At 41.3% G+C, this 15,748-nt stretch overlaps 1 pseudogene; it reads left to right on the top strand.

Moving 5' to 3' along the window:
• LOC100774517 overlaps window positions 1–15,748 on the top strand; it is a 47,913-nt pseudogene that overhangs the window by 20,291 nt on the left and 11,874 nt on the right.

Here is a 15,748-nt window from a genome sequence, read left to right as displayed (position 1 = left end):
TTTAGCAGATTCTAGTGAGGAAACTTTAGAACGTATGTTTACTATGGTGAAGGAGGTTCTGCCTAGATGGGGTTTACAAATTGCCCCAGAAAAGATACAAAGATGAGATTCTATTAACTATTTAGGATATAAGATAGAATTACAAAGAATCAGACCTCAAAAGTTACAAATTAGAAGGGACCATTATCAAACTCTTAACAGTCTTCAGAAGCTACTGGGAGAAATATCTCAATTACAGACGATTATTGGTGTGGAAGGACATGACTTAAAGCATTTAAAAATGGCACTAAAAGGTGATAAGGACTTAAACAGTCCACGAATATTATCTGCTGAGGCAGAAAAAGAGCTACAATGGGTAGAAAACAGAATATTGGATGCGCATGTAGATCGGATAAACCTTGATCTAGACTGCATTCTGGTCATCTTGCCATCCAGAGAATACCCTTCTGGGATTCTGATGCAGAGGGAAGACACTATATTGGAATGGATATTCTTGCCATATAAGCAGAACAAAAAGTTAAAGACGTATATAGAAAAGATTTCTGATTTGATTTTAAAGGGCAAATTAAGACTTCGTCAGTTGACTGACAAAGACCCAGAAGAGATTATAGTACCTTTAACTAATGATGAAATTTCCTCCTTATGGAAGGATAATGAATATTGGCAAATAGCTCTCACCGACTTTTTGGGAACAATTAGTAACAACTTTCCTAAAACCGACAGAATTAAATTCATAAAAAAGACAGTTTGGATTCTTCCACGCATTGTAAGACAAACTCCCATTTCTGGAGCTCTTACCTTCTACACTGATGCTAACAAAACAGGCAAGGCTGGTTATAAAGCAGGTGAGGTAAGTAAAGTAGTTCAAAGTCCATATACATCTGTACAGAAAGCAGAATTATATGCAATTCTTATGGTGCTTATGGATTTTACAGAACCTCTTAATATAGTTACTGATTCCCAATATGCAGAAAGAGTCGTCTTGCACATAGAGACTGCAGAATTTGTCCCTGATAATACTGAACTAACCTCGTTGTTCTTGCAGTTACAGGAAACAATCAGAAACAGAAGTAACCCACTGTACATTACGCATATCAGATCCCATACGGGTCTGCCAGGCCCACTGGCACAAGGCAATGATGAGATCGATCGTTTATTGATTGGCACTGTGCTAGAAGCCTCAGAATTTCATAAAAAGCATCATGTAAATAGCAAGGGTTTAAAGAAGGGCTTCTCCATCACTTGGCAACAAGCCAAGGAGATAGTGAGAAACTGTCTTTCTTGTTCCTTTTATAACCAAACTCCACTGCCAGCAGGATGTAATCCTAAAGGCCTTCGGGGGAATGAGATCTGGCAAATGGATGTTTTTCACTTTACAGAATTTGGAAATTTGAAATATGTGCATCATACCATTGACACATTCTCAGGTTTCCAATGGGCTACTGCTCTCAACTCTGAAAAAGCTGATTCCGTTATTACACACCTACTGGAGGTGATGGCAGTTATGGGCATACCAGCGCAGATAAAAACTGACAATGCTCCAGCATATGTCTCCACAAAAATGGAACAGTTTTTCAAATATTATAACATTAAGCATGTCACAGGTATACCACACAACCCTACAGGACAAGCAGTCGTCGAAAGGTCTAACAGGACACTTAAGGAGATGCTCCATAGGCAAGCTGGTAAGTCGAAACCCCCCAAACATAGATTGCATAATGCCTTATTAACGCTAAACTTTCTTAATGCCAATGACAGTGGGCAGACAGCTGCAGAAAGACACTGGACTATGGAAAAAACAGCTGAACTGAACCAAGCAGTGTATTACAAAGATGTGCTGACCTCGGTATGGAAACCTGGACATGTATTACGTCGGGGTAGGGGTTTTGCATTTGTCTCCACAGGAGAAGAAAATCTTTGGATACCATCAAAATTGATCAAGATTCGAGTTGAGGGAGACAACCCCCTCAACAAGGATGACTGACAGGTATTTTCTGAGGAACCCCCCTCTATAAGTCAAAGGACACTACATGTATGGATACTCAAGGAAAGAACGTAGCTATAACCATCGAACAAAAGGAACGTGCTATACGGTAAAATTTACAGCTGTCTCTCGAATAACTCTGTGTCTATTCATTTCCTAGTCCCTATTCAACTAAATCGAGACTGGATTTAGAGTTGGATTTGGCTTTCCTACTCTAAAATCCAAGCATGTTATTTAACAACATTTAAAAGTTTCTGTGTTATATCAAGAAGCCAATTGTTATAATACAGAATAAATGAAGAATAAGAGGACTATATTTGTTTTTTCTTGGCTTTTCTTTTACACCCTCTCATAATCGTTGTTAGTCAAGGTTCGTCAAGGTACCTTTCCTGGTACACATACATAAACAAGCGAACATTTCTCTGATGACACTTATGTTTGAGTCCCATACAGCCAACAAGACCCAGCCTGACAGCAATCCCTGCAGGCTCTGGAAAAGGAATTGGACTACACCTCCCCGACTACACTGGATTCAACTCCCTCCGTTTCGACTGACACTCCAACCAGAACCTCGAGTAACGACTTCAATCAAGTTGAGGATTTCAACGTAGATCTTCAATCAAACAAATCTCATCTATCATGGACTAGACATAACTCATTAGAGACTTTCCCTGTACTGGCATTTTTTTTTCCAAAGGGCCCCCACATGACCATCATCGTCCCATTTCAGCAGGAAGTAACCTAGAAGATGCTGTGCCCCCATTCCCCATTATTGTGTATTAGGGTAGTGTAAGCCTAGTTAAGAATGACCTTCTTATTGTTTAGAGTTGGGATTGGAAGAAGGTGTTCAAGTTAGACACTTTTTCCACATGACTTTAAGACTTAGCTAGAATAGACATAGGATGTACCATAGCAGATTATTGTATCTTCTTGTATTTCACCCTTATGATTGTTAGTTTTGGGTATTTTACACTATTAAGTTTTAATCCTCTCTTAGACTAAAAGGGGAATTGTAGGGAGTCACCCTAGCCCCGACCAATAGTCCTGGGGCAGGTACCAGGTGGATCCGGGGACTCGCCCAGAAGGGCGTGGTGAAGGAAAGCCGGGGTGATGTAAGGGAGCTTCTTAAGGGGCTGCACGTGGGGACCCGGGGGCTCTTTTGTTCTGGCCGCGCTGGCTGGGTTCTATAACCTAGCTCTGGCCTGTGTTTCACCTTGCTGTCTTCTGAAATATAGAGACCTTAATCCAATACATAAGTATTAGATATATTAGCAGAATATTCTTGTTAGAAGCAACTTGGCTGAAAGCATTAACATTTTAAAATTGACAGATATTTTTAGGACAATGAAAAGCATCTTATTCTTGACCTTGTAGTTGTGATCCTATAGTAGTATTATAGGACTTTACTATGAACAGTAGCATGAAAAACAGAGAAATCAGGAACATATTTCATTCTTTCTAATGTCTCAACTCACTTTATCATCATTTAAACTTTTTATCCTCAGACCTTCATAACTTTAATTCATACACCTTACATTACCTTCTTAGACCTTCCATTTTCAGACCTTTATACCTTCCATTCTCAAAGCTTCATAACTTGCATTTATCCACCGTGTTAGACTTTTCCATCCTTATACCTTTGTAACTACATTCCAAGACCTTCATATGCCTTACATTTTCCTATCTTCATATAGAAAAACCCTAAAATACCTGTTTCCGAAATCTGTTTTGCTTTAAGCTGGCAAGACTACCAGTCATCAAAGGCATCAGAGTTCTTGAGAAGGATAAGATTTTACCTGAGTTAATGATTAAAGAATAACAGAGACTTGCCAGCAGACTGCATGGACAGCCATCCCCAAGGTTCTCCATCCATAGTAGTGGGCTGCAGGACACCTGCCTTCTTGCTGAAATCATGGGACCTGTGGATTACGGACTACAGGCAGGCTCGGCTACCATTGGCCCAAGCAATGCAGGGAAAATCTATTCCACTGTCCTATTGTCACGGTCTGGAGTACTTTGCAGCAGTTGAGGTGAAGGGCAGGGTTGCTCAGTGACTAGCATTGTCACTGACTCAAAATGAAGTTTCTTTAGTGCCCATCAGTCTTCTTGGAGGAAATGGGATGGAGCCAGCATCTGGCCTATCTCTCTGTTATAAAAAGCTTTTTAACAAAACATTTTAAATGCCATGTTCTCTAGATCTCTGAGCATTTGAGGACTGTCTGTCTGTTTAGTATCTCAGCAGTCAAAAGTTTGCCTTTAGTTAGAGAAAAATCCCTTTTTATAATAAAAGCTGTACCTTTGTAAATGGCATACAGGATGGACTGAGTGGTATAAATATTTTGTTAGTTTGAAATATACCTTTGTGATTTTAAACTTTCATCATCATTTAAAGATACATGAGTTAAATTTAAGTTGCATAGACTTAGGTTATATTTTAAATATAGTTAAATTAGAATTTATGACTTTAAATGTTTACCATCATTTAAAGATACATAGCAATTTACAAATATGAGACAGCACAGTTTAATTTATCTATAGTTAGATAGGTATAAGGTTAAATTACAGAGACAAGCAAGACTGGGTAATGTTAGACCCCCAAAACTCAAGTATCCGGGGTCCCAGGCCACGTTCTCGGTCACCAGGCAGATTTGAGAGCTTGCTGCAAACTGCACGAGGCTTTATTGTAATTTAACGAGCTAACCCCATGTTAGCTCGGGTCTTTCACCCACCTGCCATGGCGGATGGCCAGAAAAGACAGTTTGAAGCCGTGGGCACAGATCTTTATAGGGCAGCATAAGGGGAGTGTCTAGGGTTATGCACAGGCTCAGGATTAGTGTGCCTCCAGGCTTAGAGGGCTTGCCCTGTGTTGATTGGTCAACTGGTTGTTATGGCCCATAGGCCCTCCCAGGGTGGTTGCTATGCTCTGTATGTCATTGCTGTGCGCTTGTCCGTAAAGCACACCCAGAGCCATAAAGCATAGTGCCACCAGCTAACTTCCGATTGGTTCCTTGTCACAAGACAGGAATCTGACTTTCTAGTGTCTAGGGCAAGGTCATAGAAGCATGTGACGGCCGTTATGGCTGCCAAAAGGGAAGCTGGTTCCTTCAGCAACAGTAAAAGGGGGAACCAGTATGCAATCTCTGATCCATACATTGTAATAAACAGACAGGAGATTTAAAAGGACAGAGTAGACTGTTGGGTCCTGGAAAGACACAGTATTCTGTAAACAAGCCATAAGCAACAAGGCCAGTGAAAGAAGAAATTACAGACAAAAAAAATAAGAAGCAAAAAAGAATCTGGCAGAAAGCAAAAGTCCAGCGGCCAGGTTTGCTGGCACAGGCCTCTGGAGTGGGCATGCCTATAGGTAGGTCACATGGCCAAGATGGTGGCCCCCAGGTTAGCCCACCTGGCCAAGATGGTGGCCCCCAGGTCAGACCGCATGGCCAAGATGGCGTCGACCATAAGCCGCTTTTTTGTCTGTTTACCTGCCTGTTGGCTGCAACTAGAATGGTTCCTCTATGCATTTCCCATGGGAGAGGCAAGTGGAAAAACTGGCAAAAGATCCTCTCTGGATGCCCGTTGGACCATGGGAGTTGCCAGGGGCCTGGCCCCGAAGGGAACACAGCTGTCCCTGAAACCGAAAAAGGACCCAGTGGTCCAAACTGAAAAAGCAAAAAAGCACCACTCCTAGAGCAGGATCTGAAGCCTGACCCTCGGGAAATTGAAGCTGTTGTAGCAAACAGGCAGATGAGTGGGTTCCAGAGAGCCTTAGTTTGAAAAGTGGCAAGTTGACGTGTACAGAGTCCTGCGCATCTCAGGCTGCTGCAGGCAGGAGGAAGTGCCAGGGAAAGCTGAGATGGAAAGCAGGTTATGAGTTCAGAGTTTAGGATCCCCAAAATTTCCCACGCCCCTGGCAGGAGAGGTTACAGAGAAAGCCTATCCTGCCAGCAAGCTTCGAGAGAGCTTATGGAGAGAGCCTAAATGAAGTTGGGCATCAAAGCTTATGTTTTTGTTTAAATTAGACATAAAGAAAAAGAGGAGGTGCAAGATGAGACATATTAACCAGTTTATTATTAGGACAGGCAGAGTAGGGAGACTAAGAGAGAAGAGGAACAGGGTTAATAGCTGACAGCCATGGCCAGTCACCTGAGAGAGAGAGAGAGAAAGAGAGAGAGAGAGAGAGAAGAGAGAGAGAGAGAGAGAAAGAGAGAGAGGGAGAGAGAGAGAGAGAGACAGAGAGAGAGAGAAGCAGAAGCAAACAGAGAGCAAAGAAGAAGCAGAGAGAGAGCTTGTGTTTTCTTTATTGCCTCTATTTCAGTTTTCATATCTTGAACTGTTTGTACTGTTTCTTCCATCCATTGTTTGTTTTTTCTTGGCTTTCCTTGCTTTCTTTAAGAGATTTGTTGATTTCTTGTATTTTTTGGTTTGTTTTTTCTTCCATTTCTTTAAGGGATTTTCTCATACCCACTTTGAGGGCCTCTATCATTTTCATGAAGTTTTAGTTAAGGTCATTCTTTTCTGCTTCATCTGCCTTTGGGATGCTGAGGTCTTACTGGTATAGAGACCCTAGTCTCCATTGATGTCATATTGGTTTTTCTGTTGTTGAATGTGTTGTTATATTGTCTTCTTCCCATCCCTTCTTCCAGTGGGTGCAAAAGGAGTTTCTTCCTCTCCTGGTGGGTATGGGACCAAGGTTCCATTGCAGTGGGTGCAATCAGTTCCAATACTTTAGATATCTCCCCTTTTCCTCATTCTGTGTGCAGAGCAAGGGTCTATGGCACTGGCTGGCAGTCTCTGGCTGGGCTGGATACCTCTGAGATGGGTTCTGCAGTGTCCAGGCCTCAGGTGGCTCTGAGCAGGGTACCAGAGAGTGGGCCAAAAACAGGCCGAAACTTAACCTTGTCTAGTGGGCAGAGCAAGGGTCTATGGCACTGGCTGGCAGACTTTAGCTGGGTTGGACACCCCCCCATGGGATCCACAGTCCCCAGGTCTCAGGTGACTCCCATCAGTGTCTATACTTATTAGTGTTAAGTTTGGTCTTTTCACAGTGTCCCATATTTCCTGGATGTTTTGTGTTAAGGATTTGTTGGATTTAAGATTTTCTTTGGTTGATGAATCTGTTTCCTCTAGTTTATCTTCAGCCCCTGAGATTTTCTTCCATCTCTTGCATTCTGTTTGCTTTGCTTGCATCTGTAGTTCCTAATCATTTATTCAACTTTTTGATTTCTAGGGACTTTAAGTTGTCTCTTCCAAATAAAGTGAAAGGAAAGAGTAAAAAGCAAATTTATCCTGTGAATGACATGTATACATGTAAATCCAAATATGGTACTCTTCATTGTTTGGGGCTTAAATAAAACATTTCACAATAGCACAGAAGTTAATCATGTTTTTAAACACTGGCATAGTCACAACAATATTAATGAGTTTGCTGTTACTCATATACTCATATCTTTTTTGTTTGTTTTTTCTATTATTATTATTATTATTATTATTATTATTATTATTATTATTAATTCAAGTTAGGCAACAGGCTTGTTTCACATGTAAGTCCCCTCTCCCTCTCCCTCCCCTCACCCCATTCCTTCTCCCCCACCTCCAACCTACCCCCCACCCCATCCACCCACCACTCCCCAGGCAGGGTAGGGCCCCCAATAGGGGCTCCACCAAGTCCACCAAATCTTCCTGTGCTGGGCCTAGGACCCTCCCCATGTGTCCAGAGACAGAGCGCATCCCTTCAAGTGGGATGGGCTCTCAATGTTCCCCCACACACACCAGGGCAAAATGCCAGTCCACCTCAGGAGGCTCCCAGGAGTGCAGGGGCCTCCCCATTGGCAACCGTGATCGGGGGGCTAGATCAGTCCCGTACTGGCCTCCCAAAGAGCGTCTGGGTTCGATATGCTTTCCAAGTTGGCTTTTTCAGGCCAACTGTTTCTGTGGGTTTCTCCAACCTGGTACAGACCCCCTCGTTCTTCATTCCTCCCTCTCTTCAACTAGGTTCCAGATTTCAGCTCAGTATATTTCTGTGGAAGTCTGTCTCTGCTTCCATCAGCCACTGGATGAGGACTCTAGGATAGCATAGAGAGTAGTCATCAATCTCATTCTAGGGGAAGGGCTTCTAGGCCATCCTCTCCTCCACTGCCTGGACTGTCAGATCGTGTCATCCTTGTAGGTCTCTGGAGATCTCCCTAGTTCCAGATCTCTTCTCGGACCTATAGTGGCTCCCTCTGATATGGTATCTCTCATCCTGCTCTCTCTCCTCTATTCTTCCCCCAACTCAATATCTCTGCTCCTCCATTTCTTCTCCTCTACTCTTCTTCTTGTGTTCTTATTGTGGCAGCACCCACTCCCCTACCCTCATGCTCTCAATTAGCTCGGGAGTTCATGCCACTTCCCATTCCTGGGGTCTATTTATCCCTTAGAGTCATTCATGATTTCTAGTTTCTTTGGGGAAGAGGATTATAGGCTGGTAAACCTTTGCTCTATGTCTAAAAATCATATATGAGTGAGTACATACCATGTTTGTCTTTTTGTGATTGGGTTACCTCACTCAGGATGGTTTCTTCTAGTTCCATCCATTTGCCTGCAAATTTCAAGATTCCATTGCATTTTTCTGCTGAGTAGTATTCCATTGTATAAATGTACCACATTTTCTCTTTCCGTTCTTCAGTTGAGGGGCATCTAGGTTGCTTCCAGGTTCTGGCTATTACAAACAATGCTGCTATGAACATGGTTGAACATATGTCCTTATTGTATGAATATGCAGTATTTGGGTATATACCCAAGAGAGGAATGGCTGGATCTTGAGGTAGATTGATTCCCATTTTTCTTAGCAACCACCATACTGATTTCCAAAGTGGTCTTACAAGTTCACACTCCCACCAGCAATGGATGAGTGTTCCTTCTTCTTCGCATCCTCTCCAGCATAGGTCGTCATTAGTATTTTTGATTTTAGCCATTCTGACAGGTGTGAGGTGGTATCTCAGAGTTGTTTTGAGTTGCATTTCTCTGATGGCCAAGGATTTTGAGCACTTTCTTAAGTGTCTTTCAGCCATTTCAGATTCCTCTGTTGAAAAATCTCTGTTTAGTTCTGCACCCCACTTTTTAATTTCATTGTTTGGTGTTTTGGTGGCTAGCTTCTTGAGCTCCTTGTATATTTTGGAAATCAGTCCTCTGTCAGATGAGGGGCTGGTGAAGATCTTTTCCCATTCTGTGGTTGGTCATTTTGTCTTACTGACTGTGTCCTTTGCCTACAGAAGCTTCTCAGTTTCAGGAGGTCCCATTTATTGATTGCAGACCTCAGTGTCTGTGCTTCTGGCGTGATGTTCAGGAATCGTTCTCCTGTGCCAATTTGTTCAAGGGTTATTCCCACTTTCTCTTCTAGAAGATTCAGTGTGGCTGGATTTATGGAGAGATCTTTGATCCATTTGCACTTATGTTTCGTGCATGGTGACAAGTATGGATCAATCTACAATTTTCTACATGTCCGAATCCAATTGTGCCAGAACCATTTGTTGAAGATGCTATCTTTTTTCCATTGTATAGATTTAGCACCTTGGTCAAAAATAAGTTGTTCGTAGGTGCGTGGGTTAATATCAGGGTCTTCAATTCGATTCCATTGGTCTATCTGTCTATTCTTGTGCCAATACCAAGCTGTTTTCAGAACTATGGCTCTATAGTAGAGCTTGAAGTCAGGGATGGTGATGCCTCCAGAAGATCTTTTATTGTAAAGAGTTGTTTTGGCTATCCTAGGTTTTTTATTTTTCCATATAAAGTTGAGTATTGTTCTTTCAATGTCTGTGAAAAACTGTGTTGGGATTTTGATGGGGATTGTGTTGAATCTGTAGATTGCTTTTGGTAGGATTGCCATTTTTACTATTTTAATTCTGCCTATCCAAGAGCATGGGAGATGTTACTCATATCTTTAATAATTTATTTACAACACTGTTAATTGATGTGATCCTTATGGGAGGTCTACAGATTTAAATTTTGGATCAGCTCTAATGTAAAGTGTACTTATCATTTGCTCAAAGGAAATTCACTATAGAAAGGATGCCAGAAGAAACTGTCCTAAAAGCTGGAGAGATGGCTTATCACTTGAGAGAGAACACTCCTTCAGAGTAACAGCAATGTCTTCCCAGTATCCATGCCAGGCAGCTTCATGAGATCAGATGTGCTGTCCTAGCCTCTCCAGATATACCACACACAAACACACACACGCACATGCACACGCACACATGCACATATGTGCACAAAAAAACACACACTCATACATGTGAGCACATGCACACAAATAAAAATAAGTCTAAAAAGAAATTTCCTTATGATATTTGAGCTATAATACCACACACATATGTTCCACACAAATTTCAAGCATGATAACGAAATAGTAATTTAATAAAGGTGATTTGGGGAAATGTTTACAAATCCACTTTCCCCCAAATATTCTGTGTAGACTTTTATTGAACCTCTCATCATTTACTTCTTTTAAAAATAAACATTATTGTCTGTAATATTGTATGCAGCGTGTGATTTGTGAAGACTTTTCATAGTAGTGTAAAATGTGCTTTGAAAATGACTCCCTGCTGTCTTCTATCTGGAACACCTACTCCCCAGTTACCCTATTGCATTCTCTCCCAGGCTTCTTTATTATAATTAAGAATATTGTTTATCTTTCTTTTATGTGTATAAATATTTGCCTACACATCCAAGTGTGTGCCACTTGGGTAGCTGGTGCCACTAAAGTCAGAAAATTGTGTCATAGTCCCTTGAAGGTGGGGTTACAGAAAGTTATGGGCCACCAGAAGACTGCTCAGAACTGAATTGTCATTCTGTCAAACAGCAGGAAGTACTTTGAATGAAGACCTATCTTTCTAACACTGACCTTGTTATACTTTGTGTCTACATTTCAAATATTGTGTTTACTTCCTATGAAACAAATGTATTGTTTTAAATGATTAAATGAGAAAAGGAATGTCTCTATCACTTCCCTAATGTTGTTTCTCCCTCTTGCAATTAACTGTAAAATAAAAGTTTTACTTTTATTTAGTAAGGCAAACAAATCCACATGCAAGTGGATGTTCTTGAGTTGACACATTATTCTCATGAATCTAGGAGGCATTCTTCCCATGTTTTTCATTCTAATATGAGAAGTCACCTGCAGGGTTTCCATTTCCTCCTTCCTTGGATCAATACTTGCTTTGGTTACTCACTGTGGCTGCAGATCTTAGAGTTGTACACTCTTCTAATTATGGTAACTAGGCATTTCAGTAATAAATAAATCTGTTCCAAATACTAGAAATTTGGGTTTTTTCATATACCAGATAATGAAAAGTGTAAAACTTGGTGTAACAGATATGATCTGTTCTTATTTACCTGGTGAGAGTGAGGCCATTTCAAGTTTAAGGTTAAAGGGATACGTTGATTCTACATTAATGGATGCTTAGCTGTTAGGAAAATTGTAGATAAGATATGGTTTAAAACTGCTAAATCTTTCCCTGCAAACAAAAGCAAAATGTCTTGTTTGTATAATTTAATGTTATTTTTCCAATTGTTTCTAATTCTTCATGCTCACCCTGTGATCCCACGTTCATCCTGGGCTGTGCTCCCTGCAATGTGATCTGTTCCATTATTTTCCAGAATCGTTTTGATTATAAAGACAAGTATTTTCTTGACTTCCTTAAAAAACTAAATGAAAATTTCAGGATTCTGAGCTCACCCTGGCTACAGGTGAAGTAAAGATCTTTTCCTTCTGGGAACAGCCCTAAGTCTTTCATTCTCACAGGTCAAATTCAATATGGACAAAGAAGTGAGGTGACCAGACACCATGGTTCTGAACAACATATTATGGAAAGAATTTTTGGAAGGCAGGTGTAAGCTCTTTGCTACACAAATAGCAAAGCTGAAGGGCAAATTCCAGGTTGGCTCAAGCCTGCTAGTTCCCTATGCATTTCCAATTGATGTTCAGAGAACTGTTTGCATGAAAGATTGCATTCAAATCTACCAGTTTTTCACAGGACATTCCTCTATGAATAAATCTTATGCTCTTTTCTATTATTAAACACACACACACACACACACACACACACACACACACACACACACACACATATATATATATATATATCCTCATCATATTACTAGGCAGGAATATTTTTGTTTAGAAAGTATATTCGCTTAAAGGATAAAGAATATTAATGACAATGAAATCTGCCAGGAAACACAGTAGTTTCAGTGGTTTGATGTGTCAGCTAGAATCCTAGTGGACAAACAGACAGGTAGACAAGAGAAGATGAGTTATTTAATGCTGTGTGGCCCACATCCATCTTCTCAGAGTTGTCGTAGGCAGAAGTGGCACCTCCTGAACTCTCCATAAAGAATGGCTATGTTCTGGGTATTCAGGGTAACAAGGCACCAGTAAGACACTACTGTGTTAAGCAAATATATGATATGGTATGGGAAAAATAGAGTCAGAATGGTTCATGTCCTGCGGAGAGAGACAAAGCTGCAGAGCTTAATGGATGCGAAGAGGGCTGAGGTGGTTTATTTGATTGCCACTCAGACCTTGGTGAAATCTGGGACTCTGATGCTGCCAGGATTCATGACCTTATTGTACCATGGTCTGTGTTGATATCCATATCTCCTGATACCACTGAAGGCCAAGAGGAAAGAGCTGCACAGTTTTGGTTCTGGCACTTACTGGCTGCAACACTAGGGAGAGTAGGTTCTGTTTTTTCTCTAGTTAGCACAGAGGAGATGATCCTGCTGGCAGTGGTGTGGAAAGAATGCATGCTTCGGGGATCTGACTCTACTCCTCATCAGCCATATGGTGGCTTGGGTGGGGGAAAACTGACATCCCCCTCCACTGCTTGTGGCAGGTGGGACAGCTATCCCTGAGCTGGTAATAGCAGGAGAACTGCCCTTGATGCCACCACTGCAGAATGCAGGAGAGCAAACCCTGCACCTTGCTTGGGCAGCCCAGAAGAGCTGAAACTGTCCCCAGGGTGCAGGTGACTCAACCCAGAAATTTTGAGGTGGGAGAGAGAGCTGGTCCCACCACCTGCCTGTCCAGTGAAGGTGTGGTTGGGGGATGTACCCTTTGCCCTCTTCTCCTCACTGCCTGAGACAGATGAGGGAGCTGACCCTTCCCCTTACCAACTGCAGCACTCAAGAAAGCAAGCCCTGCTCCTAGTCCAGGCAGCAAAGTAGAGCTGACCCTGTTGGCAGAAGCGCAAGAGAGCTGGATCAGAGGGTGTGAGAACAGGAATGATGACCACACCTCTTCATCTGCCATGTGGTGGTAAGAGTGAGGGAAAGAAGTCCTCTTCACCTGGCTGCTGCCAGGTGGTTGAGGTAGATGTCCTTTCTCCTTACCTGCTTCAGCACATGGGAAAGTGGACCCTGCACCTTCCCTGGGCCACTTGCAGCACAGCTGTCCCTATTGAACCCATTGATTTGGGTCGGGGGCTGAGTGTGAACCAGCCTAGAGAATGTGAACATGGGAGATCTGGTTCCTCCCTTCATCTATCTTCTGGTGATATGTGAGGGGGATAGATTCCTTCCCCTCTCTTGCAGCCTCTGTTAGGTAGGAGGGATGGCCCTGATGTCTTCAGAGTGGGAGAGTTGTCCCTGAACTTTACCAGCTGCAGTATTTGGAAGAGTGGCCCTGCATCTTGCCTGGGTAGCACAGTAGATCTTCCACTAATATTGCACATGTGCAAGAGGCAACTCTGGGGGCATGAAAGAAGCTCATTACTATAAGGGGTGAACTAGCCAGGGCAATTCCAGAGAGCTCAACCCAGTCATGAGTTAAGTGGAGAGTTGGCCAGCACAGCAACTACGGAGACCCAGAACTAGGGTTATAAGTAGATGCATCTCAACATCCACCCCATCTGTGATCTGCTGGGGTGCATGGAGGGGCTGGTCCTGCAGTCCCAGGGCTACAAGATCTTCACAGTGCAGGGCAACAATAGGATATCCAAGTAAACTCCTAGTAAAGGCCTGGAATTGATAGTGTAATAGAAATCAGAGGCCTTGTGCCAGACCATTGAGTCCTTGGAGTGAACAATTGCAAGTAAAGATATATGCATAAAGGGGTTTGCTGTGTGACTCTCTGTGTCACACTGCAGCTTCCATGATGAGATCTTTTCTCTTAAATTTATTTTATTTTATTTGGGGGTTGTAAGAACTGAGGGTGGATGCTAGGAGATGTGGAGGTAGATGGCATGGAGGTGCACAGTGTGAGAGACACAAAAATAAATTCAAAGCAAGTTAAAAAAAGAATGGCTATGATTATAGAGAAATCCCTAAGCTATGAGCTGTACTTTGGTATCAAAGTCTCTTGGAGCCTCACCCACTTAATTCCATATCATAGACTAGTTTACAAGGGTTCAAAATACATGTGCTCCTGTTTTGCTATAAATAAAGGTGTCTGTCTTCACTGCTGCTATCTCCTAAAAACTGTAAATGACAATTATTTACATCATATCTTATTTTATAATTGATGGAATAAAAGAAATAAGATTATCAGTCAATTTTCTTAAACATTCTTTAAACTGGAAAGTATTTGTGAATGTGGAAACTTGATTAAGATCTTTGATCATTTGGTCAGGAAACCCCATACCCATATCTCTTTATTATCACAGAGAATTGCTACACACATTAAATAAAACACCTAAATCCTATGTGGGAAACTATGTTATATTCATGTCAGAATCTATAAACCAAAGTTGGTTATACAATATATTATGGATATGTATATTTATTTCCCCATGTCTGTTCTTTTAAAAAGTTTTATGGCAAGGGCTGTAGATATGGATCAGTGGTTAAGAATGTGTGCCAATCTTCCTAATCTTCCAAAGGACCTGAGTCCAATTTTAGGCATTTAAGTTAGGTGACTCAAAACCACTATTTTCTGGGGATCAGATTTTTTGGCGTCTAAGGCACCCACATATACACGGCACACACATGTATGCATGCATACCCATTCCACACACACCACTAAAATAAAACAATGCATCTTATCAAAAATTTCTTTGATTTTGTAGGTCTGCAATAATTTCCCTTCACTAATTGACTACTGTCCAGGAAGTCATCACACAATAACAAAAAATGTCAGATATATCAGAAGTTACCTTTCAGAGAATATCAAAGAACATCAGGTATCATTGGATGTTGCAAACCCTCGGGACTTTATTGATTATTACCTGATTAAATTAAAGCAGGTAAAATGTTAATATAAATTTGTCTTATTGTTTGAATATTTTGTGGCTTGTTGGATACCAAAATGTTTATCAGGGATGGTTTAAGTCAGTTGTGAAATGAAAGGTAAAGACCCAGAGACTGTTACTGAGTTTCAAACTTCAAGCTAATATCAGAAAGTCAAAGTAGCTGGCCACTAGCTTCTTACCACTCCCTCAGGGTAAATGGGCTGATCCTGTCTCCATTAACTGAAACAGCTTTATTCACCAACCAATAAGAGAAACATATATTCACAGCACACTGAAGGACATCCTACATCACCTCCTCTTTTCTGTCTAAATAAAAGGATGGTTTTAATTTTAACATAGGAAAACTTATGTAACAAAACAGTTATCAAGCAAGAATTACAGTTCCAAAATTTAGTCCACTAATATTTGGCAAAATTTAATGAAAATGTTGTATCATCTATCTTTGTGAGTCTAAACTTTTATATGTAACATCATTTATTGTAACTTAGGAAAACCATAACTATCTGTCTTCAACTCCAGCAAAGACTCCAGAAGGATA

This window comes from Cricetulus griseus, chromosome 3 (assembly GCF_003668045.3).
Source record: "Cricetulus griseus strain 17A/GY chromosome 3, alternate assembly CriGri-PICRH-1.0, whole genome shotgun sequence".
In the NCBI taxonomy this organism is placed as follows: Eukaryota; Metazoa; Chordata; class Mammalia; order Rodentia; family Cricetidae; genus Cricetulus; species Cricetulus griseus.
Note: the sequence above shows the minus strand (reverse complement) of the source record. Positions and strands in the feature narration are given on the sequence as shown.